The sequence below is a fragment of the Eschrichtius robustus genome, chromosome 18, assembly GCF_028021215.1.
Source record: "Eschrichtius robustus isolate mEscRob2 chromosome 18, mEscRob2.pri, whole genome shotgun sequence".
NCBI classification, from domain to species: Eukaryota; Metazoa; Chordata; class Mammalia; order Artiodactyla; family Eschrichtiidae; genus Eschrichtius; species Eschrichtius robustus.
In genome coordinates this window covers 55,109,027-55,134,869 of record NC_090841.1, presented here as the reverse complement: position 1 = coordinate 55,134,869, position 25,843 = coordinate 55,109,027, and the positions used below count along the sequence as shown (strand labels likewise).

General features: G+C 40.8%; 1 long non-coding RNA gene across 2 annotated transcripts in view; it reads right to left on the bottom strand.

Annotated features, from left to right (window-relative positions):
- The window catches only part of LOC137752168 (uncharacterized), a 120,691-nt gene extending 95,698 nt beyond the window's left edge, over nt 1–24,993 (bottom strand). Inside the window, exons 1-2 of one of the 2 annotated variants that reach the window (XR_011071070.1) lie at nt 24,835–24,993; nt 11,929–12,013 (exon numbers count right to left, since the gene is read on the bottom strand). This is a non-coding gene — a long non-coding RNA (uncharacterized lncRNA). The other variant, XR_011071071.1, reaches the window with a different exon arrangement.
- Between the last annotated feature and the right edge of the window lie 850 nt (nt 24,994–25,843).

The following is a 25,843-nucleotide window of genomic DNA, read 5'->3' as shown; positions in this document are numbered from 1 at the left end:
GGGCTGAATTCTGTTCCCCCAAATTCATGTGTTGAAGCCCTAAACCCAGTACCTCAGAATGTGGCTGTATTTGGAGACAGGGCCTTTAAAGAGGTCATTAAGTTGAAATGAGGTAATTCCCCATTAGGGTGGGCCCTAATCCAATATGACTAGAGTCCTTATAAGAAGAGATCAGGACACACAGAGAGACACCAGGGACATGCATGCACACAAGTGTACACACACATGTACACACACGGAAGAAATATCTTGTGAAACTACAGCAAGAAGGTGGCCATCTTCAAACAAAAGAGAGAGGCCTCAGAGGAAATCAACCTTGTCAACACCTTGATCTTGGACTTTCAGCCTCCAGAAATGTGAGAAAAAAATTTCTGTTGTATAAGAGAACAGTCTAGTCTATGGTGTTTTGCTATAGCAGAACTAGCAAACTAATTCAATTCCCATGATAGGGAGTGCGGGATCTCCTACCCATTCATGTGGGATGAGTTATCTTGAGGCCATTGTTGAATAATGTGGTTCATCTTTTCTAGGCTTGAGGTCTGATTTCTATAGAGCTTTCTATATAACCAAATCAGTCTAATTTCTATTAGGTCTTCAAATATTTTCTTGAGGCACAGGAAACCACCTCAATGCATGGGACTGGAGACAGAGATATAAAGTAAACATGACAGAGATGTGTACAATATACCTGTTGTGATTGGTACCCTCCTGGTCTGGGAGAACTCAGCTTCCCACCCCAAAGGTGGGGGTGTGGTAGGCTGGAGATGAAGCTCTATAAAAACTCAGGAACAACAAGATTTGATAAGCTTCTAGATCGGTAGACATATGAAGGTGGTAGGAAGGTGACACACCCTAAGAGGGCATGGAAGCTCCACACCCCATGCCCCATACATGGGGCATGTATGTGCATCTATGCATCTCTCCCATCTGGTGGTTCTGAGTTGTATCCTTTTATAATAAATCAGCAAGTGTACGGAAACACTTCCCTGGGTTCTGTGAACCATTCTAGCAAGTTATCAAACCTGAGGAGGGGGTCATGGAAACCCTGGTTGGTCAGAAGTACAGGTGACAATCTGGATGTAGCGGCTGACATCTGAGGTGGGAGCAGTCTTGTGGGACTGAGCCCTTGACTTGTGGGATCTGATGCTACCTCCAGGTAGATAGTGTCAGAACTGAGTTAAATTTATAGGAGACTCGGTCAATGTCCACTGAGAATTGGAGAATTACTTGGTGTGGGAAAAATCCAAACCTCTGGTGTCAGAGAATTATTGAGAGTAGAGGGGGAAAATTAAGTTTTCTCTTACACTATCCTTAAAAAACCCAAAACTTTGGGTTGGCCTCAGAACCTCGTTGGCCTCCCACTGTCCTCTAGAAAGTGGATGACCTACAGCTGGGCAAGGTCCCCAGCATTCTTCCAGGATACACTCATGCTCTCGAAGAGGAGGGTCTATCCAAGGGCAGGGGAAAGTACCAGGGGGCCTGCTACAGGCTGTGTCTTCCACAACTTTGAGCCTCACAACGTCCAGCCTCAGATACTCACATTCTTCTGCTTGATCTGTGTGCTTTGTTAATAGTTAAGATGTAGGATGAAATATTTAATAAGTACCCCAAGACTCACTGCCTTCTTCTACATTACCTATCTTGATATGCTTGGTGACTTTAAATTAGCACACTGGCTTTTTATCTTCTCTAGTGCACACAGAAGTTGACCTGGAAAACCATTTCCCCTTTATCCTTCCATTCCAATCCACTGGGGTGGTGGAAGAATGATGCTAGAGTTATTATTGTATGTTTAAAATTTGTTTCCAGGGCTTCCCTGGTGGCGCAGTGGTTAAGAATCCGCCTGCCGATGCAGGGGATATGGGTTTGAGCCCTGGTCTGGGAAGATCCCATGTGCCGTGGAGCAGCTAAGCACCACAACTGCTGAGCCTGCGCGTCTGGAGCCTGTGCTCCGCAGCGGGAGAGGCCACGATAGTGAGAGGCCCGCGCACAGTGATGAGGAGTGGCCCCCGCTTGCCGCAACTGGAGAAGGCCCTAGCACAGAAGCGAAGACCCAACACAGCAATCAATCAATCAATCAATCAATCAATCTTTAAAAAAAAAAAAAAAAAATTTGTTTCCAAAAGGTGGATAGGGCAAATTGATATTTAGATATTGAAGAAAGTATAAACCCCGGTCCCCTCCCCAGCCATTTGTGACGGTGGCAAGAGTTGACTTGTAAGCACACTTGCCGGGATTTGCAGGGCTTCGCCCTGCCAAGCACAAGTGTGTTGCTTTCTGTCCGCCCCTGGCCTGGGGCACTTATCCTAAGTGTGAGCATGTACTAGAGCCAGCAGGAGAGGCAGAGAGGGCAGGAGGGGGATGAGGAACAGAGGTCAGAGAGGAAAATCAGCCCTCACTGCAATCAGCAGCTTATTCTGCCTAGCTAAGCGAAGAGCTTGGTCATGCGCCATTTTCCTGGTCCCCCGGACAAGCTCAATGGAAATGCCAGGGCAGCCAAGCAATGCTTTCATTCATGATCAAGACTGGAAAGATGACTCAGCCTCTAAGAGAAACGTTTTTCACCAGACTCAGAGGGAAACTGCCAGTCTAATGTCCACTTGCCTGATATCACAAATACATGGGCAACAACTTTGCTGCACTAGAACTCAAACCTGTATTACAAATGATCAGTATCATATTTTTCAGAAAAGCATGGTGCTTTATTAAAAATCAGCCCCACCCATCATTCTTATTTTTCCTCCATAACACTAGGGAATGAACTAAATCCTCCTGAGGCCCTCAGCTCAGGAAGGTATCTCTAGGCTAGTGAAGGAGATTCTCCCCACCCTCCTTTCTCTCCTATGGCCCCTGGCCAAGGCTGCTGGCAGGAGCTGTGCAGCTACACCACCTGAGAAGCCATAGGAATATTCCCTTCAGGGCAGCTGAGCTGTGGCCAGTGCTGCAGGGCAGAGCAGCTGTCCCTGACAGGCCCCCCTGAGCAGTCCCAGACATTCCATCTCTCTGGGAAGTGCAGCCAAGAACGTTTGGGGGGCCTGGTAAGGTGATGCAGAGAACAAAGTTAGGTACATAGTTCTCCTCCAGGGAAGTCTGAAGAGGAATCTGAGGAAGAGAGAGAGTACTTCACTGGGTATTTATCCAATAATAGGAGAAAATGTGTTCCTACTGTGATTCTAAAAAAAAAACAGAGTTCTTTAGAAAAATCTCATTTGCAAATGTGTATTCTTATTTCCTCTCACACAACAGAGAACAGAAAAAAATGTTGTGACATGACATCTCCCAAGTCATGGAACATCTGAAACTCGAGATTAAAAGAGTTGGGGGGAGTGGGGAGGAGAGACGGTCTTCTACTGTAACCGAGCAGGACCCTATGGGGCCTTCCCAGAACCGACTCCCCGCTGCCCCACCATGTCCTACGCCTGCCTCTTGTCTGTTAAAAAACTTTAGCCTCCTGGGCCTTCCCCAAGTTCCAAAGAGTAAATTTAATCAGAGAAGTGAGAAAATGCAGAAAGACAGGAAAACAGTTAAACAAGACAAAATAATACTTTAGCCATTAAACAAAGCCAAGGACCTTTAGTTCCTCCTCAAAGGCTTTAGATAATATTCTGAGCCACATCCTTTAAGCTGTTTTGCAGATACTGAAACCCCCACCAGGTGGAAGAAGTTAACTGTATGCTGCCCACAAGCACGTAGACCCCAGACTTGTTGGAACCGGAAGGTTGATGATGTTGATTCCCAATTACCTCACCACCAACCAATCAGAAGAATGTCCATGTGCTGATAACACACCCCAAAAACCCCCTCCCTCACCCTGTTTTTAAAAACCTTTCTCTGAAAGCCTTCAGGGAGTTGGGGCCTTTTAAGCACTAGCTGCCTGGACTCCTTGCTTGGTGCCCTGCGATACATGCTGTATTTTCCTTCACCACAACCCAGGGTCAGGAGATTGGCTTTACTGCAGGTGGGCAAGTAGACCCAAGTTTGGTTTGGTAACACTACTTTCATTCTAAAATCTACCATTTCTAATCCACTAACAAGAACCAAGTATCTGGAAAAGCAATAAATAAACAATAGATAAATAGATTTTATTCTTTTTTATAAAACAAGAGAATAAAATCTGGCACTACCCATTGTTACTTACAGAAAAAAAATTTTTTCATTTAAAAATAGATTTAACTTAAATATGAAATATCTTACTATATACTTCTTATAAATTAGAATCTAGAGCAAAGATAAGCAAATGGAAATAATTTGAACAAACATGCAACTTAGGGTTTTACAATAATGTGTTACCTTTGGTACAGCATAACATCCTTGTATCAGACACACAAGACAATTTAACTGGACATGTGAAAAATGATTACTTCTACCCATTTCTGAAAATAATGAATGGCATTTGTTAACATTTTAATAGCTGAATATTAAATATTTCTTCTATAAAACTGAACAGCAATTTAAAATTGATTATACCACCCACTCTTACTATAATTTACTGTTGGCAATCCTGTGTACATTTGATGGCATCGGGAACTCCCCAAGGGGCCTACAAATGGATAGACAGCCCCCTGCACATGTGTATCAAGTAACAACATTTTCAAGTCATGCTACCCAAATACATGTATTATAAAATGTTGGCTGTAGAATGTAAAAGTTGATTTTCACTTTTTAAAATCGTTTTTATTTTATTTCTTTTTTCTAGGCTTTCTCTTTTAAACCCGTCTGTGTCTGTGTATTTTTCTCCTGTTTTAAAAATAACCTAAGTAATAGCATTTCATTACACAAATTTAAACAGTACCAGAATATACAACAGTAGACAAGGAAAGTCCCCAGCAAGACCACTAATAAGACGAGAGTCTGGTAGTTTCCACATGAACACTGGCTTTAGACTGCCTGCATTCAAGCCCCAACTCAGCTACTTGCTCTCAGTGTGATGTTGGCAGAGTTACTTCGATCCATAAAAAGAGGTACCTAAGAAAGGTAAAAATCTTTCCTCAAAATGTTGTGAATGTTAAATAAAATCATCCACATAAAACACATAGTATAGTCCCCAGCTATACTAAGAGCCCAGTAAATATTAGATTATCATCATCATCTTCATTAGTATCATTATGTTTAATGGGCAACCACCTTCAATGGTTTGATTTAATTTTCAAAGTTACTTCACTACTCTTAGTGACTTGAAGATCTTCTCAATTCACTTCCCCTTGACAGATCCTTAGACCTATTTCTGTGAATTCACAGGAACCAAATTCTTTGAATTGTAACTAAAGCCCAGAATAAATAGAAGCAGAATATTAAGACAGTATCTGCTCTTTTTCTCTACTACTTGTTAGAATTTCCCTCTCACCAAGCATTCATTTCCTGTCCCTGGGATAGTTCCTGGGCAATTCTAGCATAGATTAGAAAAGGCTTGTGTAAATAGATCATTCTGAGTTGGTATCGAAAGTGTACCTTCTCTGCATCTCAAATTCAACGTCTTCCACCCCCATGGATCCACACCCATAATGCATTCACTCCCTACACTCCACTCAGCGCTCCACAAACTGCTCACCAGGCCCCCCGTCTCATAATCCATTGCGACTATAACACCTTGAAAAAACCAAATGCTGGCACTTCAGCTTTGCTTCCTAATGCTTGGCGTGCTCTGACACTCCTCCAGTCTGGAGGTTGCAAACGTGGGCTGTGCATGACAATCTATCATGGTGTATGTTTCTACAGTCAGTTCTGCTGGAACGCTTGTTTTGAAAACGTGAATTTGTTCCAACGTGACTGATAAATTAGGGAAAATTTTAGCATAACAGTAATTTTGGATTTGCTTGTGCCAATTTCATCTCCAGGCCAACACAGAAAACTGTACCCAGCTGAACTGAGCTTTGCACAAATCAGCAAAATGCACACACCTCTCAAGGACAATGAGCTCTACCTACATTTGCTGTTCCGTTTACTGTTCCAACTTTCTGCATGTGCTCTTCCAACTTTCCATCTGATTTCAGGTAACCTCCTTCCAATCACTCACACGCTGCAACCCTGCATTTCGGCCTCATGCCCTCCCTTCTCTTTCATTTTTTCCCCTTTCCTCTCAGCCTATTTTGTGTTGTTCCCCTCTGTTCTCTGTCATTTTTTTCTCTTTATTTCTCTTTCCCTCACTTTTTTTCTACCTTCCTAATGTTCTCTTCCTCTGGCACACAGGGTGGCAGCCATGGGAACAAGGCAGGCTTGGAAGGGGGGCAGTTTCCTAGGAGCTCCCACCCTGACAGACAAATGAGACATTTTCAGGGTCAAGTGCCATATTTATTGTAATACTGACAAATTTCTTTACCATTCACCATGGATAAAACTGTGCTACCATTTTGACTATGTTGCTATCTTTTTTATGTGGCACTGACAAAATTGTTGAGTGTTTACTCCAATCCCAGCCCTGTAGCTTTCAGTGCATGATTTTGCACAGTACGGTGAGTCTTAGGAACACATATGTTAGGTATAGCAGAACTGACAGTATCTATCTCTCTATGATTTATCGAGCTTTTAACAGATTCTCAAAGGAACACATTATTATTCCAAAAAGTTTAAGAACTATTGGCCTACAGGAGTTTTGTCCAATAGAAATGTGAACCACATATGTAAATTAACATTTTTGAATACTGAAAAGTTAAATGGAAGTTAATTAAAAGAAATTAATTTTAATAATGTTTTCTTTAACCCAACTATTGTCATTTCAATGTATAATTAATATAAAAAATATATAAATGAGCTAGTTCACCATCTTTTTTTTTTCTACTAAGGCTTCGAAATCTAGTGTATATATTACAGCACACTTCAAGTGCTCAAGCCACATGTGACTAATGGCTACTGTTAACAGGGTAGGTATGTCTAAAGGATTCTATCTCTCTGGTCAGAAGAGAATGGAAGGCAAGGAAGAAGGTACCTAATTCACACTTTTTTCTCAAATAATATAAATAAAGCGAAAAGGTAGCTTTGGTTAAAAAGGGCCTTGAAATAAATCTACTAGCCTTTATATGCTTCCTAGCCTGATTTAGATAATTCCTTGCTTAGTGTCAGATTTGATGTGGTCCAAGGGTAGTGAAAATGCACATCCATTTAAATACATCATCTATTTGTTGGGGAACTCCTGGGGAATATATAAGAGTTTTCTCTTTCCAAACCACTTCTCCTGGACTATAAAGTTTATGAACACATGAGCACTCTTTGACTAATAGTTCTTCTAACAATAAGAAGCATGGCTTTTAAAATCACTTTCATGAACAAAACAAGAAAAAGAAACACATTTAATTTTAAGTTGAGTCATATAGGACCAAAATTCATATAGGACTAACAATGCATAAAGAATATATTCATAAAGAAATCAATTAAAAAAGAATCCATTTCAGAATGTAGGCCTTCTATGAAAAGTTCCCTACATTCAGTTGCTTCTGAGTATCAATTTGATTATCATCAACCAAACACACTCATAGTTTTCTGAAAATTTTTAGGGCAGTTCTTTCTTCAAGGGAAATACTATACAAAAGCCAAATATGTAAAATCAAAGCTCCCTTCCCTCCCCACCTTCATGTAGAAACTCAGGGGATTTGCTCTATGGAGCATATTGGAAAAAATAAAACTAACGAACAAACAAAGCCCTAACATCTCTGTCATTTAGAATAATCTGGGTACAAAATTAAGTTAAAGCTCTTAGGGAAATGTAAAAGATCTGAAAAAAACAGTCCTGCATTTAAGAAACTTAAAATGTATCATCTGAAGAGACACTACTAAAAACAAAGACATAAAAAATTAGAGAACAATTATGAGGGACTGATGGTAAATATAATATAAAAGTTGCTTGAAGAAGAGTTGCTCTGGTCTCTTTAATCCCTAACCTCTAATGCAGTGACTTTATAAGTAGGCTAAGTGTGCAATGGCCCATATATCATGGTTTGAGATGCAAGGGGCATGACCTCCCATCCAATAATATATCTCCTAAAATTCCTGCTTTGGACCGTTATCTGTGTGGCTTGTAGGCCTTAACTGAACATGTGCTCGTATACAAACCCTCTCCAGACTCAGGATGAAGGGATTTGCTAGTACATTGGGGTCACTATCAAATCAGCCTTGACCCTAACTGCTCATATCCCACGATCTAGAACACGGATCCTGCCAGGAATCCTCCTGACCTTAGAGTCCAACCACAGGCACTGCCTGGTCCTCCAGGTCCTCCAGCACTGGAGTCCTACAGTGTGTGCACCTTCAATACACCCAGAACCCCCAACACTCATCACCCTCTCCACTCTTTCTAGAGCCTAGAATTCCCTTGCTTAAACTCCAGGAGGGTGACTGGATCTCTGCTACGTGAAACTGCCTGTCCCTAACATTGTCACTTGCCTAAATCTCTACCTGGTGTTTTCCAGGGCGTTAGGCTGATCTGACTATTGTATCTGGCTCATCAGTGATGGGTAAAGTTGATTTATGAGATCTGGCCTTCTACCCTATTATTTCCTTTCTCCTTCGCCATTCCCTGAGCAGCCCTCACAGAGATGACTTTTTAAAAGGAGAGCAGTTCTCTTACCAAGGAAATGCAGCTCCTGTTCTTCCCTGATCAACAGCACCTCCCCCATTCTTTATTGCCTGTTGTTTGGAGCTGTCTTAATTCTCCACTCCTTTCCCAAGGGCCTGTCCATTCTCCAGAGGTGACCCTTCTCCGGTCTACTTTGTCTTACTACAAAAGCTCTCTCCCTGAAACCTACCATTAAAAATGCTCCTTTTGAAAGCTTATAGATTCTCCAGAGCTCCCTATTAAATGCATATATCCCTAAGGGAAATAGTTTCGTATATTCTAGCAGTTTATACCATAACTGACACCTACCTAAAGGCAAAAGCTAGTGGAAGGAGTTGAATATGTACAGACAGAATCTTCACATTAAACACCTTTAAGACACAGAATACCGTATTATATATAACACAGAATACAATAAAGATTTAGGAATGATTTAACACCAATATTTGATAAATGGATAGTATATATGGCTCAACATACTCTGATCCAAGAAAGTCAGGATTCCCAGGGTGGGGGGCGGGGAATTGATTAATTCAATGAGTTCTAAGAATCTTTAGTTATAGTTTGGATATCAATATTAACTAAACTAAGACATTTTCAAATATCTTTTATATAAGAATGTACAGATTACAGTAATGATATAACAAGGTTTAATTTTTAAAATGGCCCATGATAATGTCACTCCCCCGTCAGTTTTGCTTACTAATGTGAAAATGTTCAAATAGCCAACTACTAGATCCCGTTATTGAGAGTTAGTTATGTACGATTAATCCCCACTCAAAAATTCCCAATAAATTAAGAATAGTTGTGTTTTACATCCTAGCTTATGATATGAAAAAGGAGCAATTCATTTTTAAAAAGGGTTATAATTATCTAGCCTAACTTCAGTATCACTATTAAATGTCAGGAGAGAACCCATTTTCACAAACTGCTTTGACACTTGCTGTCAGTCAGGGATAAAATGTGTATGTGGAAAGGGTGTTTAAGGATCAAAGACTCAGCATAATTTTCGTTGTTATCTTTTCATCCTCCCAAGTTGGCCTGTTAATTCTTGTAGGGAAACCAGCAGAGGGAGCGCCAACCATTGCTTTTTTGTACGTGTGCTCTAAAAACAAAAGGCACTGTCCTTTCTTTACGGATTTTTAGACATTTTACCAAGATTGGCAAAAACCTTGTAAAATACAAATTATATCTATGACTACTAAATTTCCTCTTTAAGTGTTTATATTAAATCAGTATTGAAACATTTTCTTTATTAATGTTTTAATTAAGAACGTAATACATATTTGTTGTACAAAGTGAAACAAATCAGGAAAAAAGTTTAAAAAGTTAATAAGCTCCTGCCTCCCCTTCAGATCCTGTGTATTATAAACAGACTGGTATGTATCTTTTCATATCCTTCTTATTAAAACAAGTAAAATATGCATATTTATAAATTATATTTTAATATATATTATATATTTAAGTATATATATTATATACATATATAATATATGTATATATATCCCCCATGTAGTAGTTTTTTTACTTGCTTTTTTTTTTTTTAATGGGGGGAGTCACACTAAAAAAGCCTATCAATAGGTAGCAAAATAGCATGAAACATCCATGAGTATACAATGGATTCAATAAGAAATATCAGATAAACACAATGTCAGGCCATATCAAAACCATGTATGTACAAAAGATCAAAAGCATATACCACCAAAACGATACTGCTGCCTATTGAATGAAAAATCTAAACACATATGAACGGATTTGTGGGTCTGGAAAATCAAATAAGCAAGCCAGAATATACAACACCCTTCTTAAAATGCCACGAGGAATACTATGTGAACTAATATCTGGTTTGTAATTTATATTACCAAGGTCTTCACAAAATAAAACAACAGCAATAAAACTCAGTGACGAAAGGTTTTTAAAAAGTGAAATGTATTAAAATGCACTCTTTACAATTCATGATATTTCATACACTCTAATTGCAGTAGCAGATGAAATCCCTTTCCACTCCAAGCTACACTCTATTCAGTTGTATAATTTAGTGAAAAAGGAAAAGGATGTAGCCACAGCTGTGGCCAGAAGAGGCCCTCCATCCTATCCCATTGAGAGAATCCCTGAATTTCACTATACGTTCCAACCCTTTTCCAACCCCATCTCTTCACAAAAAGAACCTCTAAATAAGTGGTCCCAGGCCCCAGAGACCCAGCTTGCCAGCTGGTAACCGTCTCTGAAGTCCCATATATTTGCAGAAGCTTCCATAGCCCTTCCTGTCACTCCCCACCCAGTCAACTCAGAAGGCCCTCCTTGTGTCCCCGGTGTCTCCGCTCACCCACAGCGGACAAAGCCTTTTAGAGGTATTCTTCAGCTTTGCTAATTTCTACACACCTTGATCTCACAGCATGTTGCTATGAAGGAAACATTGCAGGGGTAGAGCGAAAGGGAGAAAGAGACAGACAAGAAGGGCAGGGGGAGACAGGAAGAGAGAGGGAGGCAGACAGGGAGAGAGGAAAAGAGCAAAAGAAAAGGATGAGGAAAAAACTGACGTGAGTAGGAGGGAAAATTCCCTACCTACAGGATTGGAGAATGAATTATTTCTAGGAGTAACTAACCAGCTGTGGTTTCCTTTCCATCTCTCCCCAAAAAGCAAAAAAGTGTCATTTTATCTGATTTCTTTTTCCTTTTGCTAGCGGCTTCAAGCGTTTAGAAAATCTTTCAACAACCATACCTTCCTGATAAAATAAGAGAACACTGCATACTGATCCTCATTAGATAGAAGAGGAAAAAGTGAGGAATGGGGAGGTCCAAAGCCTGGCTCAATGTCACAGGAAAGGCAGTTGCAAAATGAGGATAAGACCCAGGGTTCTTGACTCCAGCCCTTGACTTTATCCACAAAGTACCAACACAAACAGTCTAGATGTGTTATCTCGCCCCCTTCTGTCTCAAAAGCTGAGTGACAAAGAGTGCTTAGTGTGATACTGAGTGTAAATGACAGCACAGGAAGTCCATTCTCAGGGCAAGCTGTGAGACCGGCAGCTGAACAGGAGGCCAGAAAGCAAGTCTGTACAGAGCACTTCCAGTCTACACCCACCATCTCACCCGCCCCTACTGTGGCCAGAGTCCACAGGGCCACGGGGAGGAGTTGTGTGGCTGCGGGAGGGTACCAGAGGTTCAAAGTCCACTTAACTCATCAATTCCTGAGCATCTTTGAGGGAGACAAAAGGCTGTGCCTTAATAAGAAACGAGTCATGTACAGAACTGAGTATTTTACCTTATTTTAAATATAATATTTATATTCTGATTCACTTATGAATGATATTATACAATCATGTATGAACCCTACATATAAATACTGTGCAAATCCTCAAATTTTCTGACATGGTACTAACCTCAGGATTCAACTCTTTGAAACGTGTTAATACAGTTCTCCAGGAATTCCATCCAGTCACGTATCACATGTTCGAAGCTTAAATGCTGAAAGTAAAGAAATGTTACATCAAAACAGGTTCGGTGTGCATATCAGCCATATATGGAAGAAACATTTACAGGGAAACCACACCCACTGCTAAATTCACACTCGTATCAGCCAAGACATCTGTATACATACAAAGTGTGTAAGTTAAATCGTGTAGCACAAAGATGGCTTTATTTGTGCTATTATAGCATTGTCATTTATTGCAAATATCAAGGAAAAGAAGTGAAAAAAGAAAAGAAGCCTACAATGACCTAAGTCTACTACAAATTGAATTTCATTATTATCTTCCTGTAAACATACCTTTCATTACAAGTGTTTTATTACAAATAATCTCTTCAACAAAATAAAGAAAAATAAGTTTATTAAAGGACCAAATCCCAAAGTATAATTTATAATTTCTCATTCAATGCTAAATTATAATTGTTTTTTATTAAATAGTAGTAAAAATATCCTGTAAAATAGATGTTTTACATGATCTTAATATCTAATCCTAACATTATTGTTTAATTATATTTAAATTGATTGACATAGACCTAGTGCATTGAAATCCGACAGGTTCTCAAATACATTTCTTTTTTAATTCTAAATGTCCACAAGTTGTGAAAAGCTAATCTCTAAGGTACACACTGAGAGATCATAAACACTTTCATTTGGAATGGATTTCTATTTGAAATATCAAGCATCTATAAAATAAAGATAAACAGTAATCATCACAGAAGGGAATTGTTTTATGTTAATCATTTATACTTATATTTATACTTCTTATTGCTAAGGTCAGTCAGAGGTTGGCAGATTTTTCCAAAATCTGAAGGGCAAACGTATTCAAGGAGGGAAAGACACACACAAAGAAAACACAAAAACAGGCACAAAGAGAGACACAAAAAGACCAAAAACGCTCAAAATGTACTTTCTTAAAATAGCAGACTACTTCAGTTATGACATATGCACTAGCTTGGGGTTCCTAAATCAGCAGACTGAAGAAAAACTGCCTTGTCATCAGAACTCCAAAATATATGGATCCCACGAGAAACAGATATGTGGAGCTATATAGGTCTAAATCCAAACTCCCTCTGTAGAAGAAAACAAATTTCAGCTGCATAATAAGTTGAGCGTCTTGACCAACACATTAGAAATTACCAAAGATATTCTAAGGACAAGATACTAAACTCATTTTCCTTTCAAAAGGGAGGAAAGCACAGATAAGGGACACTCACGGCAGCAAACAGAACGCAAAAATGAAAAGCCAAAATAAAAAAAGACCGATGAAAGCATAACATTAAAAAGAGAAGTGTTTAGCTGTTAAATCATCCAAATTGCTTTGCCAAATTTTGACATGCTTGATTTCCTGTAGTAAAAATCTTTTTTTTTTTTTGTCTTTGAAAAAAAAAAAAGGGGAGGAAAAATAACCAGCTGTTCCTTGTATAGTTCAGGAAACAAGTTTGATTTATTACTTGAAGGTTATTTTTGAATGAGCTGCTTGTGGCAGCCAGAGTGCAAGAAAAGTCACTGAGGCCTGTCCACTTGAAGGGCTCAAACTGTTTCCTGAACAGTCCTTCACTCTGCACCTCCGATGGCTATTATTGACAACGTGTGACTGGGGCCTTCCAGGATTTTAAAACAGCGGGGGTCCGGGCCAAACAATCAGCCTGTCAATTACCTTTTCCCCTGTTGTGAAAAAGGGGCCCAGGACAATGCAACTTCCCAGCGGGGAGTCGTGCAGCCCCCAGTCTGTAACCCACTCCTGCACGGTTCAGCATTCAAAGCCCAGTAAATGGTCAGTGCCTTCACTTTTGTCTGTGCGTGTCAGTTCCAACCAGCATTACTGCAAGGTAGATGTCTCCATGGAAGGATTCTTAAGTTCTTGCAAGGGCAAAATTGACTCTGTACATTGTCATCTCTGGTCTTCTTGGACTTTTTTTTTTCTTTCCCTAAGATCCAAATGGACACAAAGAGCACCCCCCAGCCCCCCCTCTGTAGGCTTGTCCTCCGGGAGCGCCCAACCCTCTCTACCTAGACTGTTGCTTAAAAAACTTCCTGTGGGCATTGATGACTCGCTGTGAGGACTGTCCGTCATCCCACCCCTTTGTCCGGCAGTCACTTCCATTCGAATTTGACTGACTGACGAAGCCTGAGTTATTTGTAAAGAACAACAAGGCTTTTCATTCATAATTTTAGTAGGGGGACAGGGTGCTAATGACTGAGCTTGAATAACTCGGGAATGTGGTATTCAAGGCAGGAAGAAGCCCAACCGACTGCCAAACAGGGAAGGAGAGGATGTAGGTGAAAAGTGCCTGGGTAAAAAGTCAAACAATGGCGGGAGGATCACACATGTATACAAGTACAAATCGAGGTTTTCAAAGGTGAGACAATCAAAAAGATGGAAGCAGGAAGGAGGGCAGGGAAAGTCTAACAGGATTTCATTAGCTTTGGGGTCAAGTTACATGACAGAGTTTACAGAATCCGAAACCCATAGTGTCTACAGAGGAAGTGATCTTTTCTTCCACTGCTGATTCTCCTCCAAAAATTAAATAAATAATTAAAAAAAGAAAAAGTAAAACTGGTTTTCACTCTCTTTTAGTACCTTTCATATATTCAGACAGAGAGTTTGTTTTGCAGGGGTACTCAGCTTGGTAATCCAGTCTGGGTTCCAAAGAGCTTGCCTACTTTCAGGGTCTCTAGTCAATTTTCTGTGCATGCAGCATAAATACAATGTATAATAATGTTATACACCTGCTGCTTCCAAGGAGGAGAAATTGTACAAATATCAATTTCTGGTTTAACTTAACTGTATAGCTAAGTATTATGAGTTTTCTTTTTCTTGCTAAAATAATACAATTGTGGTTTGGCTTTTTTAAATTAAGAAATTAAAAGTATCATATTAATTTTTAAAATTTATTTATTTATTTATTTTTGGCTGCGTGGGATCTTCGATGCTGCACACGGGCTTTCTCTAGTTGCGGCGAGCAGTGACTACTCTTCGTTGTGGTGTGCGTGCTTCTCACTGCAGTGGCTTCTCTTGTTGCGGAGCACAGGCTCTAGGCGCGCGGGCTTCAGTAGTTGTGGCGCGTGGACTCAGTAGTTGTGGCTCTCGGGCTCTAGAGCATGGGCTCAGTAGTTGTGGTGCACGGGCTTAGTTGCTCCGCGGCATGTGGGATCTTCCTGGACCAGGGCTCGAACCCATGTCCCCTGCATTGGCAGGCGGATTCTTAACCACTGCGCCACCAGGGAAGTCCCCAAAAGTATCATATTGAATTTTTAATGCATGATTTTATACATTAGATCATAGAAAATAATCCAAAACAACAGTGTTGCACATTTTAATGTAATGCAAAACGAAAGTAATTCTATAAGTGAAGAATGTTTCAGTCGTTATCAGAAAATGTTTACTATGTCTCTTTTGTTAAAGCAAGTCAAATAAAAGTTAAAGTGAAGAATAACAAATGCTGATTTACTTAGAGATCAGCAAAAATAAATTGTCAAGTAGTAGGACTCTAGCTCAGCCTCCACTGAGTCTATTAGGACAGGGGTCCCCAACCCCGGGGCCAGGACCCATACCGGTCCTCAGCCTGTTAGGAACCGTGCCGCACAGCAGGAGGTGAGCAGTGGGCAGGTGCGTGAAGCTTCATCTGCTGCTCCCCATCGCTCCCCATCGCTTGCATTACTGCCTGAACCGTCCGCTGCCCCCCGCCCCTCATCCGTGGAAAAATTGTCTTCCACGAAACTGGTCTCTGGTGCCAAAAATGTTGGAGACTACTGTATTAGGACTAGCGGTCTGAGGGAGTTCTAGGGCTACTGAGGTCCAAGGTCAAAGTTCAGACTCTGGGCTGGATGCTTACTTAACTCTAAGTTCCTAAGTCACAAACTGACCTAGCAAACGTTCTTGAAAACTGAGGCACTAACTACAATCTCTATGTGGTTAAAATCCATTATCTCATATCAGTCTGACAACCATCCTGCTCTGACCAATGAGGAAACTGAGGTGTGGAGACCCTCCAGTACTTTCCATCTGTTTCCACCTGAGTACGCAACAAAGGCAAAGGATGCTGAACGCACTCCTGGAGCATCCCAAAACTAACCTGAAGTAGACTTCAGGGGGATTTCATCATCATCATCATTTTGGGCTTGGGTTTTAAGAACGTACATGAGGGCTTCCCTGATGGCGCAGTGGTTGGGAGTCCGCCTGCCAATGCAGGGGACACGGGTTCGTGCCCCGGTCCAGGAGGATTCCACATGCCGCGGAGCGGCTAGGCCCGTGAGCCACAACTACTGAGCCTGCGCGTCTGGAGCCTGTGCTCCGCAACAAGAGAGGCCGCGATAGTGAGAGGCCCGCGCACCGCGATGAAGAGTGCCCCCGCTTGCCACAACTGGAGAAAGCCCGTGCACAGAAACGAAGACCCAACACAGCCAAAAATAAATAAATAAATAAATAAATTTATTAAAAAAAACAAGCTAACCTTATAGTACCAGGTTAGTTTGTGGTCTCAAATGTGTTCATATCACTTGAGTGTTTTAAATTATATGTATACATATAGCTGATACACTTTGTTATACAGCAGAAACTAACACACCATTGTAAGGCAATTATACTCCAATAAAGATGTTAAAAATAAATTAAAAAAAAAAAAAAGAAAAGAATGTACATGAATCTAAATAAAGTTAGGTGGACCAGGTTTATCTTGTGGCTTCCTATGCCCCTGCTATATCCCCGCAAATCCCTAGCTGCTTTTTCTTTTCCAGCTTTATTGAGGTACAGTTGGCAACTAAAAATGTAATATATTTAAAAGTGTACAGCATAATAATTTGAAACACATATATACCATGAAATGATTTCCACAACCAAGTTAATTAACAATCTATCACCTCACATAGTTACTTTGTGTGTGTGCATGTGAGAATGCTTTAGGTCTACTCTCTTAGCAAATTGCAAGTATACAATACAGTATTATTAACTATAGCCACCATGCTGGACATTAAATCCTCAGAATCCTTATTCATTCTATAACTGAAAGTTTATACCCTTTGACCAACCTCTCCCCATTTCCACCAGCCTCTGGCAACCACCATTCTACTCTCTGTTTCTATGAGTTCAAATCCTTAAGATTTTGAGAGCAGGATTAAATAATTTGCCCCAACACTTAGAACTAATGATTGATTGAGAGTTCAATCACACTCTGGTGATTCTTGATTCAAAACTTAGGCCCCAGGTCCATGAATGACAGATGGCCATGACTGGCCTGGTCCAAGCCCAGGCCATTTAAATCATGAAGTAAGTGTATGATGTTTTTCACCCCAGACCTCCCTGCCAGCTGTCTCAATCCTCTCTTGTGGTGATATTGTTAATAACTGGATCTCTGGGATACAAAAAAAAAAAAAAACACAAAGAACAAAATAAAACAAAACAAAACCCCTTGATTTCAGCATTTGGCGATTTCTGTGTTGTAAATAAACTCACCATGACTGATTTTCAAACCTAATGTCACTAAATGTGGAGATGAGAAGAGATACCCATAATCAGCTCTTGCATGCAAGCGTGAGCCTGTTCTAGCATTTTCATCTACTAAACATGCTCTGTTTAGTGTCTACTGCATTTTCTATTCTTGTTCTCAGTGAGATATGAATCTCTATTATGGTTTCATTATAATAATATAATGACTTTCATTTATAGAAGAGTTATTACAAGTCAGACTTCTTCTAAAACTCCACATGCATTATTCATTTAACCCTCATGATGATGCTTGGACATAGAAAATAATTTTATCCCCACTTTATGGGTGAAGAAACTAAGGCAGTGGGCGACTGAGAAATTTATATAAGGCCCCCTCTCAGACCAACCTAAAATGGACTCTATGTGAAGGATCTTGTCATCTAATTTTTAAAAAATCTCCCAAGTAATGCTAATGTACGGCCAGGGTTGAGAACCACTGATCTAGAAAATAAAGCAAGAACCCTTGCTATTTGAAAAAAAATACAACTTTCCAATTGAATGAGGTTAACTGTATGTTAGATCTTGGATAAGGCTCAATTCATAATTCTACTCGGCTGTGTAGACACGCATTGTACATTAAAAAACCTTTGTGGAGGGACTTCCCTGGTGGCGCAGTGGTAAAGAATCCGCCTGCCAATGCAGGGGACATGGGTTTGAGCCCTGGTCTGGGAAGATGCCACGTGCCGCGGAGCAACTAAGCCTGAGCGCCACAACTACTGAGCCTGCAAGCCACAACTGCTGAGCCGCACTCCACAACTGCTGAAGCCTGCGCGCCTAGAGCCCGTGCTCCACAACAAGAGAAGCCACCGCAATGAGAAGCCTGCTCACCACAACTAGAGAAAGCCCGCGTGCAGCAACAAAGACCCAATGCAACCAAAAATAAAAATAAGTTAATTAATTAATTAATTTAAAAAAAAAAAAAACCTTTGTGGAGATCAAATTAGAATGTGGGTCATCTTTAGGACGTGATAGAGTTTTTCTAAAAAATATATTCTGAATAACCTAAATATCTCAATAAGTAGGGTAACAGGACCTTTGGTAAAATCTCTACTGTCTTACTGAAAGCATGTTAAATCCCTCCCAATCCTGGGTGATTTGATTTATAATGCCTGCTGAACTGTAATGCTAATGATTGCCACATGGAAGATGCCCTTTGCCTCTTAGGCACCATGGGCCCAGGACATTTGGTATTATCTTAGGTTTCAGAAGTATCATGATCCACTAATAACTTGAAAAGTAGTTTAAAAGGTAAGGAATAAAAAAAAGCAAATTATTTTAACAGTTGTGTAAAGTTCACGAGAAAAGGATGCCAAATAATGGGAAGAAAATCATTTGTCTGTTGCCACAGACCCTGGCCCTGCCTGAGGTTGAAACTGTTCCTATGATGTCTTGAATATACTTATAGAATTCTTTAGGGAAATTCAAATATTTCAGCTTCTGTCTAGAGCTATCTTATCTGAATTCCATTATAAAGTTACAGTACTAGAGACATAAAGGTCTTTTGTACCCACACTCTAGGTATATATTCAGAGAGTTTTAGCTTCTTAATAAACCACTCAAAATGTACTGCCAGAATGGGAGAATGATAGACCTGTACACTGAGGCCCAAAGACAGCTAACAACTGGCCCACTGCCCTGCTCAGTGGCTGCCTCCTTTGGGATCCTCCCTAACTCTGCTGAGCCAACAAACCCTCAAGCACCAATAGCAGCCAGTTGAAAACTGACTTAGTAGATGCCCTTGAATGGCTTTCCAGTATTTTCATGGCTATTTGTCTCACCTGCCATTTAGACTGTCAGCTCCTTGCAGTCAGAAACTAGCTAGTTCTCATCTCAAACCCTTGAGCAAAGTGATAGAACCAGTGGCTCCCAGGCCAAGGCCATGAAGAGAGGAATTCTGCCCCCAGAAGGCCACGCTATGTTGATATTCAATAAGAAAGAGGGGTTGACATGTGTTTCCCCAGAATGCTGGAGAATAGGATTTGTTATATAGTTCAAGACTCTTAAATTTTATTATTCTGAGTCATTGCACATTCACCTTCACAGGATCATAATAACCTGAAGAATTTAGAACAATGGAACATCATAGCCTTCCAGCGTACAGCAAATACCTCTGCCACACACCATTTAATGTAAGTGAATGTGCATCTTCTTCCTAACGGGGGATAGAGCTTTAACACCATTTCAGACACAGGGCTCCATCCCCAAAATATACACTTAAAAATTCTGTGTTGGCAAGAGCCCAAATGTCAAAGCCACTCTCAAATAAGAAGGAACTCACATTTCTCAAGCCTCTAAATTTCCTGAACAAGTAATTCAATGAGGAGACATTCCAGTCAGAAACAACAACATCAGCTAAATAAGTCCCATCTTCCCTAAAGTTCTCTACCTACTTTGAGAAGGTCACATGAAAACAAAAATCAGTGTAAGGTTAAGGTTTCTTTGAAATACTATTAATAGTTGAATATAGCTAATAACAATCAAAACGTGTTCTAAATCTCTATTTTTATTCCTACATAAGCACAAACAAATAAGATACATAAATCAAATTGTGCTTACTATGTAATTTTAAAACTGTTTGAAAATATGGAGGCAAAACCATATTTAAATATTCATTTACCATATTCATTTACCAAATAAACTACCAAGCCCAATTTAACTGAAATTATCACTGCTACTTATTGAGAGCTTCCCATATGCTAGCCTTCATAGATACTTCATATCATCCAATCCTAACAGCAACTCTTTTACAGTTGGGCACTAAGGTTAATTGCCTGACTCATTCATTCATCTTACTTTAAAATGTTTGAGTTACTTATATGTGCCAGAGCCTTCAGTGCTGTGGGTAAAATGGCAGGCAACACCCGACTCGGATTCCAGCCCTCATGGAGCTTAGAATACAGCGAAGGAGACAGTTAATAAATGGTCACTCAATTATATGTATGTTTGCAGCAGAGAAGGTCAGGAGAGGAACAAGGGAGGTTTGACCTAGTCAAAGGGTCAGAAAAAGGTTTCCTGAGAAAAAGACAACAGAGATTTGAAAGATAAGTAGGAGTTAACACAGCAAAAGGCCAGAAAAGTGAAAGGGGAGATTGCATATACAGAGGTAATAGTCACAGCAGCAAGGCAGAAAGCAGGGGGTGTGCAGTAACAGGAGGCTAGGAAGGAAAAGGGGCTGGACTGTAGCACCAGGAAGTTGGGTTAAGGACTTGGATCTTTAACCCAGGAATAATGAAAAGGCGGGAGAGGGGGTTTGAGCATCAGGGCATCCCGGTCAGATTGGCCCCAAATGACCTAGCCTGAACCTAACTCCAGATTTCTTAAACCCCCAACGTCTCTGGAACCTATTATGACATGTAACAGTTTAACCTTCAGTATCATTTTTTTTAAGGAATGACGGCTAAAAAAAAAAAATTGTTAGATCTAATTTTGCCCGTGCATGGTTTTAACATCTCTTAGGTTATAACGCAAGTATGTTGCTGTACTGTAAAAAGGGTGTGAAGACTATTTCTCAAAATTGCAAGGGGACTTTCACATAGAACATGAAAGGCGAAAATGGTTCACTCTTTGGTGGCTTTCTTGAAGCTATTTTAAAAATGCATTGTTGAAGGTTAGCAAAGTGCTAACTTCTTAATTTGAAACTACAGATTAGTACTTAATTTTAATTATTAATATACTTAGGCTTTTGCCAAATGCACTTTTTTAAGTAAAAAATTCATGAGTTTTCTTTTACCTATTCTTTAGCCCCCCATGATCAGCCTGTTTGTTAATTTCTTTATTATATAGTTTGAGAGTAGATGTTCCCTACAGATTTTCTTCCAAGCACATAAAATTTCCATAAAGATTTCTTTTTAAACTTTATAATATTTACTATTTCAGGGGTTAAAAATCATGGTCTGAACAAACTTATTTCAGTCACTTCCTAATAATTACACAAAACACAGTAGTAATTTCCAGGTTAACGGAATGACTCAAGTTCTGCCATTAAAAAATCCAAAAACTCTTTATTTGCTTTAAGAAAATTAAGGCAAGGGACTTCCCTGGTGGCGCAGTGGTTAAGAATCCGCCTGCCAATGCAGGGAACACAGGTTAGAGCCCTGGTCCAGGAAGATCCCACATGCCACGGAGTAACTAAGCCCGTGCACCACAACTACTGAGCCTGCGCTCTAGAGCCCGTGAGCCACAACTACTGAGCCCGGTGACACAACTACGGAAGCCCACATGCCTAGAGTCTGTGCTCCGCAACAGGAGAAGCCACCACAGTGAGAAGCCCACGCACCAAAACGAAGAATAGCCCCCGCTCGCTGCAACTAGAGAAAGCCCACACCCAACAACGAAGACCCAACACAGTCGAAAATAAATAAATAAATTTATAAAAAAAAGGATGAAAGAATATTAAGGCAAAAAAATTTACTTATTTTAATTACGTTCATTAATTTCATTCATTTATTGGAAAGCACTTATTGAGCGGATAACATTCAGAGTGATTTTTTTTTAAGAATAAGATGGTGAAGAACCTTTCTATTTCAGTTCCAGCCCACTAAGTCCAAGGCAGTCCTGACATAGACTCCCTCAGATCCTTGGAGCAGTTTAGCCTTTCAAAGAGTTACACCCAATACACAGTTTGTATAGAAAAGCTGGTTTATATAACACCATGATATTCTCAAATGATTCACAATTCACTGAAACTTCAAAATACTTCCTGTCCAAAGGAACAAGACAGGAAGAACAAATTGAATCTGCATGCACCCATATTCCATTTACCATATTGAACATTTTTAGACCTGACCTGTTAACTGAGATTATTAATTCAGGGCTGGCTGGCAGCCTGGATTTTATGGCATCTGGATTATCAGAATGGCTGTCGTGGAATCTGTTTGACTACATCTTCCTTAGAGAACAGGATGAACTTCCTGTGCCCTTTTGATCACGTGTCCACATAATGGGAAGTTTAAAACCCAAACTTCCTGTTTATTCAGAGGCTAAAATCTTCCTACTGCTACTAAGCTTGGCCAGTAATATCCAAACACTCATTTCAATTTATGATTTTCACTTTAGCATCTGGGTTAAAAAGATTCCAAAATAAAGGGATCAAATGTTAAAACAACAGAATAAAACGAATAAACCTAGGGCTATTTGGGGACAGGCAAAGCAACAATGCTGTGGTCTCACTGATTAGACTTTCTCTGCACACATCAATCCTACAAAGAAAGAAGCTTGACTGTAAGGTCAAGGGATAAATATATCGGAAATATAATGAGAAAAATCATGTTGGACTGCAGAGACATTTTGCCTTGTTACAGAAATTCAGTCCACTTCTGACTTTGCATAAATTGTAGTAATAAAGTGCATGGAGCCAGCAGGAAGACTGATTAACCAGTAGAAACCACCAGGTGGATTCAGGTTGAATATAAGATCTCTGAAAAAAGACCCGACCAACCAGAGCCCCCAGTTTAAGATCAACTCATCAAACCACTTCTCTTACCCAGGGATAACTGCAGGTCTTTCCCCCAGTTTAGTTAAGGATAAAAGGACATCACCAAAGAAGGTCAGATGCAGAGATAAGCTGTCCCCAGTCCTCCTAGGGATGTAGATAAGAACTCAAGTGTTCTATTTTGAATTCCTATTGCAGCCACTCCCAGCTCCCTCCAAAAGGTAGCAGCTATAGAATTTGGAGATTCAAAGCAATTCAAAAAAGTAAAATGACTACAGTCCTGGCTGTCAAATCAAAAGGTCATTATTGCAAAGCCCTTTCTTTAACTTAGGAAGGTCCCTCCCAGAAGAGTCCATGCATAAATTGTTTACTAAGGCAATTGGGATACTAAATTGTTACTCGTGGAAGCAGTATATGCTGTTGTATTCTGGGCCATCTTTAAATATGAATACATATATAAGTCACCTTGGTTATAAAACTAAAAAAAAATAAAATAAAATAACCAAATAATCAATATTCTTCTTTGTCTCAAAAACGCATCATATCACTGCAAGATATCTCTCTGCTTATCAAACCTGGGTCTGAACCCAGTAAGCCCAAGTGGTTTGATCAATCTCACAAAGAAACTGGAACTAGAGTTGTTTAAAACTACATTCTCGCATTACTAAGACATAAATCAGAAGCTTAGATGATTACGTGCAACCTTGAAAATATCTGACTTAACTTGGCCAACAGACCTACTGGTAAACAGTAGGCCAACAGACTGGGGGAGGCAAAATTCACGTCAGTTTATACACTGCCTCATTTGAAAAAAACAAATTGAGGGTAATTATAGTTATAAAATGAAGTAAATCCAAAGAAATGAATACAGAAAATTAAATGAAGGCAGAGATGAGATCGCAAAAGTATGACAACACACAGTCCTGTTCAATGGCTCAGACTAAGCGGGCATGTTACCTGGTCCCTCCAGAGAACTTAGAGGTGAGTACTGGTATAGCAGGCGTTTCCAAGGATTGGGCATTTTTCAACATCAGGGACAGGACAAACATCAGGGGTGCCTCTCTAGAACCCTCCACAGCACGTTTGAATATGGGCTTCATTGTGAAGTTTTACATAACATCCTTTCAAAATTTTAAAGTATCTTCCAAAATTAACCCCAGTTATAATTTTGGCATGTAACATGAGAATCAATTTTGGGACACATGACAATAGCTGCACCAAACACTTCATTGTGTGTGCATGCACAGGCATACCTAGAAGCATAATTCTTCTTTGGGGTGACAACTAAGTAAACTTTGGAGGCACAATATAGTGCTTTATACACCACTTCTGAAAAGTAGTAATAATAAATAATAAATAGTAAGGAGTAAATTAGAAAGACTCCAACAGATTCTCGTTTTTACCTTGTGCTTAAGTTATAGGTTAAATGTTTTCCCAGCTTGCAAACAGGAGGCGGCTGGGGAAGAAGGAAGAGCTAGATTAAATGGGATTCCTTCTAGCTCATGAAAGATAAGTATAAATTCCTAGATTCTTCTCTATTGATTCAGTAAAAATGGAAGGTACCCTCAGCAGCCGGAGGCTTCTAATTTAAATTCCATTTTATACTTTGAACCAGAACAACGTGTTTTCACAGAGTTCCTGCAGCGCTGGGAGCACAGCCTGGGCACAAGTGTCTCCTAAGAAGCAGCCATAGGGTGCAGGGGTTTGAGGAAGCGAAGAGAAGGCGTTTCTTTCACCTGTTCTGCCGGAGACTTGGCCATATTCAGGCAGCGCGTTCCCACCAGCCTTGCACACCCTGGCTTTGGCCCCCAAGTCCGTCCCCTCGGTAAAAGCCGGGGTTCCTCTGCACCTGGTACCTCATCTCCGAGAAGAGGGTAGGGAAAGCCACCTGCTGTTGCACTTACATAATAAATGTCTTTTTATTCATTGTGAACCAGTCGGCCCAAGGTGCATTTTGGAAGGCACCTCCGCCTGCCTTCGTTGAGTCCCGGGAAAGAGAGCAGCCTCAGCCCCGCGCCGGGCGGGCGGGCGCCCCCTGGTGGCCCGACGGGCCGTGAGCGCAGCGGCGCTTGAGTTCACCCGGAGGCTGAAAGGACTCGGGCGTCGGGCGAGCGGCCAGAGCTGGGGGGGGTGCCCAGTCGTCCCGTGTCCTCAGGCCCGGGGACGCCGTGGAGCAGGCGGACGTAGCCCGGTCCACCCTCACCCGAGGGGTGGGGGGACGTAGGCCAGCGCCCGGAAATAACGCATGCCACTTCCCCTGCCACCTCTGGGTCCAAACCTCGGGCGAGGAGAGAGAGCCCTAGAGAAACATGGAGAAGGCAGGGCGAGAGCGCGGCGCGGCCGGGAACGGTCCGGGGACGTTCCAGGACGAGAGCTCGGGAGCAGGCAACGAGTGCCAGGGTAGCTGTGAACGGATGTGGGCTGGAGCCGGACCCGGGAAATCTAGCACCACGTTTTCCTAGCACTGTTTCAAGAACTCTAACCCCAGCACGGCGAGATCGCAGGTGCTCTTCGGGAGTTTTGACCGTACTTCTCTGTAAAGTAAAACCATTCTGTAAATCATTAGAATCCAATATTAGGAGTGTGTTGGGAGGGGTGTTACTTTCCCACCGGTGCTCCCACGTGCAAGCACGTTTCTTAGTAAATGAACGGCAGTTAGAGCCGTGCATATGTATGCATTTTCTATCTTTATATACGTATACATATTTTTTTAAAGTGGGAAAACACAGACCACCTTCAAAATGGACAATAGGATCTTCTTGGGAAAGGTTCTACGTGACAAGGAGAGTCGGAAATGAAGGGTGACTCTTTTGGTTAAGTGGAGGAGGACATCTGCAGTGAAACAGCGTGCCCCCTCCCATTTCAGAAGCCCGTGATGTCGCCCTTAGTAATCGTTTATGTGTGTATGACTGC